We start from the raw sequence: 11268 nt of genomic DNA on the forward strand, positions 1-11268 counted from the left end.
CTCTGCCGTTTCCTTCCATTCGAGCCCTCAGTGGACTGGATGACGCCCACTTGCAATAGAGAGAGCGATCTTCTTTATTTAGTCTACTGAATTAAATGCTAACCTCTTCGGGAGACACCCTCACAGACACGCCCAGAAATAAAGCTTTACCAGCCACCTGGGCATCCCTCGGCCCAGTCAAGTCGACACATAAATTTAACCATCACACCTGCTAAAAGTTGCCTCCTTCATGAAGCCCTCCTTGACTTCCCCAGGCCACTGCACCCACTGTGTACGTATCACATGGTTTGTTTTCTGGCCAATCTCCCCCGCTAGCCTGGGAGCTCTGTGACGGCAGACACATCAGCTTCATCGTGTACGTGACAGGTGCTCAGGACTCGGCTGTTAAATGAATGAACTCTGTAACACCTGCCCCATAGCTATTTACCCATTAAGTTCACACACCTGCTGACTCCAGCCTTGGGGAAACTCCCAGGGCCTGTGGGGACCCACGCCCTCCACCCCAACATCTCTGGGTTAGGGTGTTGCTACACAGAGGCTGAGCACACTCCCGAGGTGAAGATTAGCCCCAGGCAATACAGCGATGTCTACAACATTTCAAAACATACACCCTTTGGCTCAGCAATTGCATTTCTAGGACCGGATCTCACGGATAGGCGAGGGTTTCTCAAACCTGGGTGCTATTGACATTTGGGGTCAGATCATTCTTTGCTGCAGGGGCTATTGTGTGCACTGTAGGATGTTTAGCAGCATCCCTGGGCCTCCACCCACCAGAGGCCAGTAGCACTGTCCCTCCAGCTGTGCCCATCAAAAATGTCTCTTGACTTTGCCCAATGTCCCCTGGGGGCACCATCTCCCTGGGTGAGAATGACTGATAGAAACAGCGCACCTGTCCACCAGGAGTGGACTGGAAAGTGAATCACAGGACATCCGTACTATGTGTGTTAGCTTCCTGTGGCTGCTGGAACAAATTAGCAGAAACTGGGAGGTTTAACAACACACTTTTATCCTCTCACAATTCTAGAGGTGAGAAGTCAGAAATTCGTGTCCCTGGGTGAAAACCGAGGTGTCAGCAGAGTCGTGCTGCCTCTGGAGGCTGGAGGGGAGAATCCATCTCCCCACCTTCACCAGCTTCTGGAGGCCACTGGCATTCCTCGGCTCGTGGCCCCTTCCGCCATCTTCCTTCTGTTGTCACATTGCCTTCTCTACTCGAGTCTCCCTCTGCCTCCCTCTTATAGGGATCCTTGTGATTACATCGGGCCACTGGCGTAATCCAGGATCATCTCCCCATCTCGAAATCCTTAATCTGCAGAGTCCCTTTTGTCACATAAGGTAATGTCTTTATAGTTCTGGAGCAGGAATTAGATATCTTTGGGGGCCATTCTTCAGCCCACCGCACCATGGAATATAACGTGGTCCTCGAAAAGAATGAAGTGGGACGAACACTGTATGATCTCACTTGTACGTGGAATATAAAAGAGTTGAACTCATAGACACAGAGAGTAGAACGGTGGTTGCCGGGGCCTGGGGGAGGAGGAATTGGGGAGATGTTGGCCAAAGGGCACCGACTTCCAGTTATCGGATGAGTAAGTTCTGCCGCTCTAATGTACAGCGTGGACTATAGTTAACAAGGCTGTATCATACGCTTGAAAGTTGCTACGGGAGTAGATCTTAAATGTTGTCACCACACACACAGAAAAGACAGCTCTGTGAGGTGGAGGACGTGTTAACGAAGCTTATCGCAGTAATTGTTTCACAATATACACATATATCGAATCATCACGTTGCACAACTTCAGCTCACGCAATGTTTCGTGTCAGTTACATCTCGATAAAGCTGGAGGGAAGAGAAATTGAGGTGGTTCTACGGTCACCCGTGTGTTCCTTCTAGGAACAGATCCCCAGGGCCCACTACTACCTGCTGCAGAGGCAGCGTCAGCAGGGCAGGAAACCAAGTCGCCGCCCTCAGAAGCGTGCACATGCGTGGGGCAAGATGACCATAAACAAAACAAATAAGTTGAGGCTGGCGCAGCGGTTAAGTTCTCACATTCCGCTTCTCGGTGGCCCGGGGTTCACCAGTTCGGATCCCGGGTGTGGACATGACACCACTTGTCAAGCCATGCTGTGGCAGGCGTCCCACATATAAAGCAGAGGAAGATGGGCACAGATGTTAGCTCAGGGCCAGTCTTCCTCAGCAAAAAGAGGAGGATTGGCGGCAGCAGTTAGCTCAGGGCTAATCTTCCTCAAAAAAACAAAACGAAACAAATAAGTGAAATGCTGGGCATGTTGGGTTGTGATGGGTGCTCTGGCACCAAGGAAGGCATTTAAGGGGTATAGGACTGTCTAGGGTTGAGGGGGTTTGCAATTGTAAGAAAGGGGTCGGGGGCAGGAGGCCAAGCTGAGAAGGGGACTTTGAGTAAAGAGGAGAAAGGGTAAAGGCTAAAGCACGGGGAATATCTGGGGGCAGAACATTTCAGGCAGAGGGAAAAGAGGGCACTGTGAGTGCAAAGGCCCTGGGGCTGGAGTGTGCTGGATGTGTTCAAGGAAGAGCAAGGAGGCCTGTGTGTCTGGAGCAGCACAAACCAGGGGAGAAAGTAGGGGGAAATGAGGACAGAGAGGTGGGGAAGGGCAGGAATTCAAGTTCCCTGTCATGACTCTATTTGTACAGTTTTGTACAGATGATCGTTGAAGAACATCGATGAGAGGAAAACAAGGAGTAATAGAGTATATAGTGGATGGCAGCACATGGGCATAAATATCTCCGGAAACATCCTGAAGACACTGGGACACATGGCTGCTCCCAGGGAGGGTACGTGCATTGGGGGTCCAGAGTGAGGACACTTCTTTTCACACTGTCTCCTCCCGTATCATGTGAATGGCTTGTTAACCAGGTGCATGTATCACCTATTCGGAAAACATTAATACATTTAAAATATTAGCCCTTGGCCCTGCCCTGAATGTTAGGATCTCCTCGGACCAGGGTCATCAGTGGGGACTGATGGCCCCACTCCCCCTCCTCCTTCCTGATGCCCCGCTGTGGCCCTCCCCCCAGTTGACACCTCCCCCAGGCTACAGTGACCGCTCACTGCACTCCCACCACCACCCACTCTTGTTCGCTAGGGCCACCTTTTTGGCGGAGAGTGGGGTATTGCAGGGAGCGTTGGTCCCGCTCTCTGTTGATGACTTAACCTCTGGTTCTGGAAGCTCTTGCCACACCCTGGTGACTCTGCAGCTCATGCTTGGCACAGACTGTCAGCTGTGCCCTGGATAAGGGCCGTGCACAGTTTCTTCGGCATTTCCCGACCTACACCAGCTGGGCGAGGACGAAGGCCTCGTCTGACACATCTTGGGATTCCCCAAGCCCAGCTAGCGTGGGTTCCAAGTCCAGCTCTGCCCCTTTTTAACAGCAGGACCTGAGACAAGCCACCGGCCATCTCGGAACCCATTTCCTCATGTGTGAGATGGGGACGGCAGCGCCATCCCAATACCTCCGAGTTGCTGGAGACAAACCTGCTCACAGACGCCCAGGTCCCGGAAGGAAGAGCTTTTCTGATTGTTTCATTTTGTGGGTGGGGGGTTTGCACTGTTCAGGACACTAGGCAGGTTCATGTCGTAATGGCACAGTCATAATATTAAATAACAGCAGGGAGCGTTTTTTAAGATGAGGCTTCACAAAATCAAATCCTGTGTGCCTGGTACAATAAACCATCCACCAGATGACACGGACAAGGATGTTCCTAGCAGCTGTATTCATGAGAGCCAACACTGGAAACTGCAAATGTTGAGCATTTGGACAGGGGGAGTGGATCAATTGTCGTATCGTCATACAATGGAAAGTTCTTTGGCAATAAAAAGGAACCAACGACCGAAACAAGCAACAGTATGGAGGAATCTCAGACATAATGATGAGGGAAAGCTGCCAGACAGCAGAGGAAACAGACCATGTGGGCGCCATTTATAGAGTTCAAGAAGAGAAAAAAAATCAGTCTAACGGGATAGAAATCAGATCAGCGGTTTCGGGCAAGGGCTGGGGGTATTGACTTGGGTGGGGGGGAGGCACCAGGGAGCCTTTGAAAGTATTAAAAATGACCTATATCTTGATCTGGGTGGAGGTTATAGAGGCGTAGAGATTTGTACAATTCTTTGAGCCATACACTTAAGATTTGTGCACTTTACTGCAGATATGTTATACGTCATCAAAATTTTTTAAAGACAGAGCAATTTAAGCAAATTCAAATAGAAATGGTATACAGCCAATAAGGCCTGCTTAAAAATTAACAGTGCATTTATTTTAAATTACTGATGAAAACATTCACTAGGTTTCAATACTTCGAGAATGTAAATTTGCAATAATGGCTATTTTGTTGTTGTTGTTTAAAAAGCCCAGGAAGGGGCCGGCCTGGTGGCGCAGCGGTTAAGTTCGAATGTTCTGCTTCTCAGCGGCCCAGGGTTCGCTGGTTTGGATCCCGGGTGCGGACATGCCACCACTTGGCAAAGCCATGCTGTGGCAGGCATCCCACATATAAAGCAGAGGAAGATGGGCACGGATGTTAGCTCAGGGCCAGTCTTCCTCAGCAAAAAGAGGAGGACTGGCAGCAGATGTTAGCTCAGGGCTAATTTTCCTCAAAAAAAAAAAATAAAAAGCACATGAAAACTTGCAGTTAATGTCCCCTGCCCCCACCACATCTCTGTCCAATCTCTGCCCCCTGACATGGGAAATCATCATTCTGAATTTGGTGTTTATCCAAATCCTAGGCATTTCTTTACCCTTTTAGTACATATGTATATATCCCGAAGTCATATGTAGTATTGTTTTGCATGTTTTTATAATTTCTAGAAATGCTATCATACTGCCACGTACTTTTTTGCTCAACATCCATCTCTGAAATTTATTCATCATTCTGTTGATTGACATTTAGATTGTAACGGCAAAACCCAAAAACAAAAAACACTGCTCTGAACATAAAGGTAGTCTTTATTATTTACAAAATTAGCAGATATTAAGGCTTTTTGTGTGTTGGGCAGTCTGTTTTGCCTGTTTCCATTACAATGGCGCCTATCTCAGGAGATTTATCATCTTCATGCTACTAATAAGTCATTCTTGCCGTCTCCCTCCTTCACCCCAACACACTCAACCACAGGGCCCTGCTGATTTGGCTTCAGGAATCTGGGTCAAATCTGTCCCTCAGCGGCCACCACCATCCCTAGTATGACCTCAACACTGGACCCCTCCAGCTGGGCTCACGGCTCCCCTCCGGTCTCCCTGAGATCTGTGCTCTACAATGCTTCCTATCCCACCAGGACACTCTCCTGGTTTCCTGTTGCTCTGAGGATAACATCCCCAATCCTCACCCAGCCTCCTCGGCCCTCCTGCACGGTCCCACCTCTCCAGCCTCGTCTCCCAACCTTCACACCTGCACCCGGGCCACGCTGGTCACCTGTCTCTCAAACGCACCCCATCTCTCAGCACGTACACACCTGCTGTTCCTTCTGGTGGAACCCTCGCCCCATTTCTCCAGGTTAACTCTAAGCTGCCTTCACTCCTCTGCTAACCGTCACCTCCATCCTAAAGGGGTCAGGTGCCCTCTTCTATGCCCCTTGGTCAGCATTGACCAAACATGTGACTACAGTATTTGTGCAATTATTTTGTCCACTGTATGCCTCTCTTGGTAGCATGTAAGCGCCATGAAAGCAAGCACCTGCTCACCACTGCGATTACCCCAGCGCCTAGCAGAGCTGGCAGATGGGAGGACTCAATATGCCGCTTTTTAAAAAATATCTATGAATCGATTAACGGTTTTGAACGAAAGTCCCCCCATTCACAAATATGCAAACTGAGGCTCAGCGTGCGCAAGAGACTGGCCCGCAGGCTCGGCGACAAGGACGCGGCGGTCCTGAGGCCGAAGTCCCTCTCACAGCCGCCCCGCAGGGAGATCCCGGAGGCAGCCCCGCGCGCCCGGCATCCAGGAGCCCCCAGGCACCTGCCACCTGGGCGCGGCGCGGGGCACTCTGGGAAATGTAGTCCGGCCCGCTTCTCGGGCGCGGCGCCCGCGACTTCCGCTTTTGGCTGCGTCCCGAAGCTTTGGGAGAAAGGTGCGAGGCGGCGGGGGATGCGGGAGGGGTCTACTCTAGGCCTGGCACTGAGGCTCTTTCCCGGCCCCTCCCGGCAATGGGGTCCCGGGACACTCGGCAGGGCGAGTTCCACCAAAGAGGACAAGGGGAGAGGATGCCTGGGTTACTGTTGCGGGCGGGAGGGCATTAACCTGGCACTTAGGAGCGGGGGTTCTGGAATCGAGGATGTGGGTTCCAGTCTCCTTTCTGTCACTTCCTCACTATATGACCCTGCCTACATTCAGTACCTAAGACTCTCGGGGCTTCACGGTTTTTTACCAGTAAAGTTGAGATAATCGCAGTACCAATACTATTACAAAATTAGGAACAAACAGAGTGCAAATGTGTATTGCCCAGTGCTCAGGAATTGATGGCAGTTATTATTATTTTAAGGGAGTTGCCGGGGACCTGGGAGGCCTTCTGTGCTAGGCAGAGGATGGGCAACGGCACTTGGCGTCTCTCTTGCAGTCTTTTCTTGGACAACTTCTGCCTGTAGGAACGAGAACCCCCTAGGGCACTTCCTGATCAGGGCAGCCCTCTGTCTGTCAGGGTGGGGAGCTCCCACACCCTGGAAGGGGTGCCAAAGGTTCTCTTCTTGACCGGACTCTGCTCGGGCTCCTCTGAACTCTTCTCAACTAGGCTGTGACTTTAGGCTTCCGTGTCCAGCTCTGCATTGTCCAACTTTAGTAAGAACCTTGCAAAGTCAGTTTAGCCAGAACCCCCTGCTCTCTCTGTCTATTAGGTTCCTCATGCTCCCGCATCCTCCAGGGGATGTCTGATCCCCCCTGGCCTGCCTTCAGCAAGAATCCTACTAGGTGGCTTTAGCCAGCATCTCTTCTTACACCTGAGGTTTGCTCTTACTCATTTTCCATCCACACCCCACCACCGCCCTGCTCCTTGGCTATAACTTCCGACTTTTCCTCCTTATATTCGGAGTGGATCTTGATCTCTCTCCTCCACTGCAAAACCCCAGCGCAGGGGTCCCCACACCCATCTCTACGGTCCTGGACAAAGTCTTCCTTACTATTCTTTAACAAGCGGCATGAACAATTCTTTCTTTAGCAGTGGTTGAGAAAGAAGTCCACTGCTCAAGTGTACCTCTCGCACTTTCTCTCTCTGTCCCTGTCTCTCTCACAGGCTGGCTCTCCTCTGCATGGTTGGCTTCAGCCCACAGCAGATTTTGGGGAGGACGCTGGATATTTTACCTCTGACTATTTCTTCTCCCTTAGCTGTGGCCTCCTGTCCTTTTAAGAAAGCCTATGAAAAAAGTATTGAAGCCACAGAGAAGCTGGCTTCCCTTCTTCAGGTGGGGCCAGGTGAATGGATGGTCCTTTGTCTAAATATTCTCCACCTAAAAGAGCAACTGCCCCACTCTCCGCTCACCCTGCTGTATTTTTCTTCATGGCACTGTCGCCACCTGCATCATTTTATATGTCTGTGTACATCCTTGTTTGTGTGTGCCAGGCACAGCCCAGAAACGTGTTGATATGTTTTGTTTATCTCACACAGGATTTAAAACCCTTTTGCATCCACTTTGAAAAGTAGGATTTTTCACCTAACCACCAAGATATCCGGTTTCTGGGGAACAGTCAGCCTGGCTGGCGGTGTGGGGCTGGCATCCCCCACTCTGCCTGCATCCCTGAGCCTGAGGCCTTGCATCAGCAGCCATCAGTCTTCAAGCCGGCACTGCTATGCTTCTTGTAGTGGAGAGAAGTTCTCCACTCTCGTGTCACTCTCATACACGGTAATGAAAAGAAAGACCAAGAGGGACACGTGTTTTAAGAGAAATGAGAGAAAGCACGTGTCTTTGCGGAAAGCAAGACTACTCCAGAATGTTTTGTGTGCAAACTGCGTCTGCATCAAAAAACCTTCCTCCCTGGCTCTTGTGGGTGTTTGAGCCGGTGACCCCAGGTCTGGAGTGGGTGGTGATCTGAGGAGAACCTTGGGCCGTTCAAGGGACTGGTGGTGTTTGTGGGTCTGGCTGTGTGCTGTGGACTGAACTGCGTAGCCCCATAGTCACGTTGAAGCCCCAACCCCCACTGTGACCGTATCTGGAGAGAGGGTCTGTCGGAGGTAATTAAGGCTAAATGAGGTGATGAAGGTGGGGCCCTGACCCGACAGGGCAGTGGCCTTACCAGGAAGGGGAGGAGAGAGATCACGCCCTCCTTCCACTGGATGAGGACACAGAAGGTGACCGTCTTCGAGCCAGGAAGAGAGCTCTCACCAGGAGGAACCGAGTATGCCAGCACCTTGATCTTGGACTTCAGCCTCCAGAAGTGTGAGAAATAAGTGTCTGTCGGTTAAGCCCCCAGTCTGTGGCATTTTGTTAGGCAGCCCGAGCTGACTAAGACCCTGGGTGTTTTTCCCAAGAGGAATGTGTGAATCTTCACCCGATTCTGAGCAATGCCTGGGCCGACTGCAAGCAGGAGAGTTTAGCACACGTCATCCCCACAGGTAAGGATTTCCCAGCATGCCTGTGGTTCTTGGCCCCCCCCCCCCCCCCCCCCCCCCGCCGGTCCTCCACAATTCAGCCTTTCTCTGGAGGCCTTCCTCCTGGAGGCAGCTCTCTGCCTCCAAGAAATCCACTGTCTGCTTTGCAAGGCAGTCTTTATCCATCAGCTTCTCCTTTGGCTTCTTGGCCGCAGGGAAAAGACAGATCAAGTTTCAAATGCTGGGTGGCTCAAGGTGTAAACAGCAGCATCTCCTGCCTCCCTGTGAATTATGTTTCCTCTCATGAACCAAAACACAGCCGGTCTCCAAGGAGAGATTGCACAGCCCCACACAGCAAGGGAGGGCTCTCATCCCTCAGCCCTTCTGTTCACAAAAATGACAGCAGGACAGCTACTGTTTACTGAGCGCCTCTGTGTTTCACCCTCGAGTGAAGTATTTTAATGTACTGTACCCCCTAAGCCTGGGGAGTATCCCCTGGGCCGTAGGTACTGTTTATCCCCACTTACGTTATGGTCAGAATCAAGTCTTTGATGAGGTCAGACCCCAGAGTTCAGTGTCTGAAGAACAAATTCCCTCCCTTCAGTCATTCAGCAGATACTTACCATGTGCCAAGCAGGTCTGCCTGCGGGGTCTGGAAAACCAGAGGAGAATCTCACAGGAGAATCTTGGGACGGGACCAGTCTTCCGAGAACCGGCTCGGACGTCCACTCCGAGGCAGGGCTCCGATGACCTGGCAGGGGTTCGCAGGTGCCTTCATGGGAGTGGCCAGGGCAGCAGGCTCTGGGGCGGGCCTGCCTGAGTTTGTCTTGGCTCTTCCAGTTTCCTAGCTGTGTGGCCTTGGGCGGGGCTCTGCCCCTCTCTGAGGCTCAGTTTACTCATCCAAGACCTGGGTCGTAACGATAACTAGATGAGAGAGACATTGTGAGGATTTAAGTAGCGCAGTAAAAACACAATCTGGTGCACTTAGGAAGTGCCTAAAAACATTAGCTTTTACTATTCACTCATGGAGGCTCAGAAAAAGTGTAATAAAACACCCCTTATGTATCAGTTTGGGGACCCCTAGCTCTCTGATGACTCTCCTACATAATTTAGTCGAATCATGAAACTCTTTGACTTGTACTGAATTGTTGGTTCTTGGTCGTTTGGACGTTGGGAATCGGCTACCAAAGATGACTCAAATTTGTGGCGTGCTTGATTGCAGACCAATTTTTCCCAGCTGTAATTAAACAGTAAGAGCAAATGTGGGCTGGATCTCCGCCTAGGATGTGCTGAGAGAACTACCATCAGTCTGAAGACGCCCTTCCCCTTTGTCTTCAGTTATTTGCAAACTTCTATGAGTGTGAGGCTGGCATTTTAACTCAAGCTGTTGTGTTGACCCCATAAACACTATGAAAACAAGCTACATGGATAAGGATAAACATAAGTAGTGATATGTGTGTATAACTATAAATACTTTTCATTCAGACTATAAACAATGCGTGGGGCCTTAATGGATCTGCGGACCTCTTCCTGGCACACCAGGACCCCAGGGACCCAAGATCCACAAATTGAGACCCGCAGACTTCACCCCAGTGTGGTCGCAAGTCAGGAAGCTAGCGCTGATGTTTATGGAGCATCTGTTACATGCTGAACCTTGTCACAGGCGTTTTACAAACATAATCTCATCCAGTCGCGTCTGTCAGCTTTCCGATGTTGGAGCTGTGACCGTCCCCGTTTTGCGGGATGAGGAGAGTGAGACTTACCCAGTTAATAAGCGGTGGAGCGAAGATTTGGAACGCTGGTTTGGGTGCCTGTCGATGGAGGCCCAAATTCATCCTGGTTTACCTTTGTTAAGGACTGCACGTTTGTGTCCTGCCCAAATAGAGTTAAGACCGAAACCCTGGGCAAAGTAGAAACTTGCTCTTTAAATCCCTGTTGTTTGTAGCCACTGAGAACTTCCTGGACAGGAGAGGGCCAGAACTACAGTAGCCAGGCCTCGGTCACTACGTAGACTTGCTAACCTCTATACGTCAGGCTCCACGGAGAGGATGCCGGGGCCTCTCAGCTATCCAGGAGGCCGTTAGGAACGGAAAGGTGTGGGGCAGCAGCTTTGGAAATGCTGGTGTCCCCACCCCTGTCTGTCCTCTAGACGGAGCCCAGTGTGTCCTGCAGCCAGATCGTGTCGTCCAGTCCTACAGAATCTGCTGATTTCCCCCAGATTCTCCATCGATTTTTCCTCTTCCCCTCCCTTCTCCTCTCCTACTTTTGTCTGTTCTCCCTTCTTCCTCCCCTGCTTCACAGCCCTCTGTGACTTCTTCAAATTATCCCTTTCCACACCCTCCTCCTGAAGCAAACGGGGTGGCAGGCCTCTTGTGCTGGACTTGAGCACAGCCCTCCAAGCAGCTCCGCACCTTGGTCTCGGCTTACTCCAAGATGCTGGCCAGCAGCCATGTTGTAAGGAGAAACTGAGGCATACATGGTCCTGCCTTTCTTCAGCTCTCCCGCAAGGCTGTGGGGTCCTGGGCATGTGCCCTTAAAGATGCCTCCCTCCCCGCGAGGGGCGGTCTCCAGCAATTGGTGGTGCGCAGCCCAGTGTCTTGCTCTGCCTGGTGTGCTCACATAAAAACTGGCTATTGGATGGAGGGAAAAAATGAAATGTGAGAGAGAATGGAGTGTGGGAGTGGAAGAAAAGAAAGAAGCCAGGGGCAGGGTGGGGTAAAGCGCTAGG

The 11268-nt window shown here is 51.1% G+C and overlaps 1 long non-coding RNA gene across 1 annotated transcript; it reads right to left on the minus strand.

The window, feature by feature from the left end:
• Positions 1-4268: 4268 nt before the first annotated feature.
• LOC139040225 (uncharacterized) lies at positions 4269-9295 on the minus strand. Its single transcript, XR_011494349.1, has 3 exons — positions 9164-9295; positions 8246-8526; positions 4269-4621 (listed from the first exon to the last, which is right to left on the minus strand). It is a non-coding gene; the product is annotated as an uncharacterized lncRNA (long non-coding RNA).
• Positions 9296-11268: the final 1973 nt, after the last annotated feature.

The sequence above is a fragment of the Equus asinus genome, chromosome 14 (assembly GCF_041296235.1).
Source record: "Equus asinus isolate D_3611 breed Donkey chromosome 14, EquAss-T2T_v2, whole genome shotgun sequence".
In the NCBI taxonomy this organism is placed as follows: Eukaryota; Metazoa; Chordata; class Mammalia; order Perissodactyla; family Equidae; genus Equus; species Equus asinus.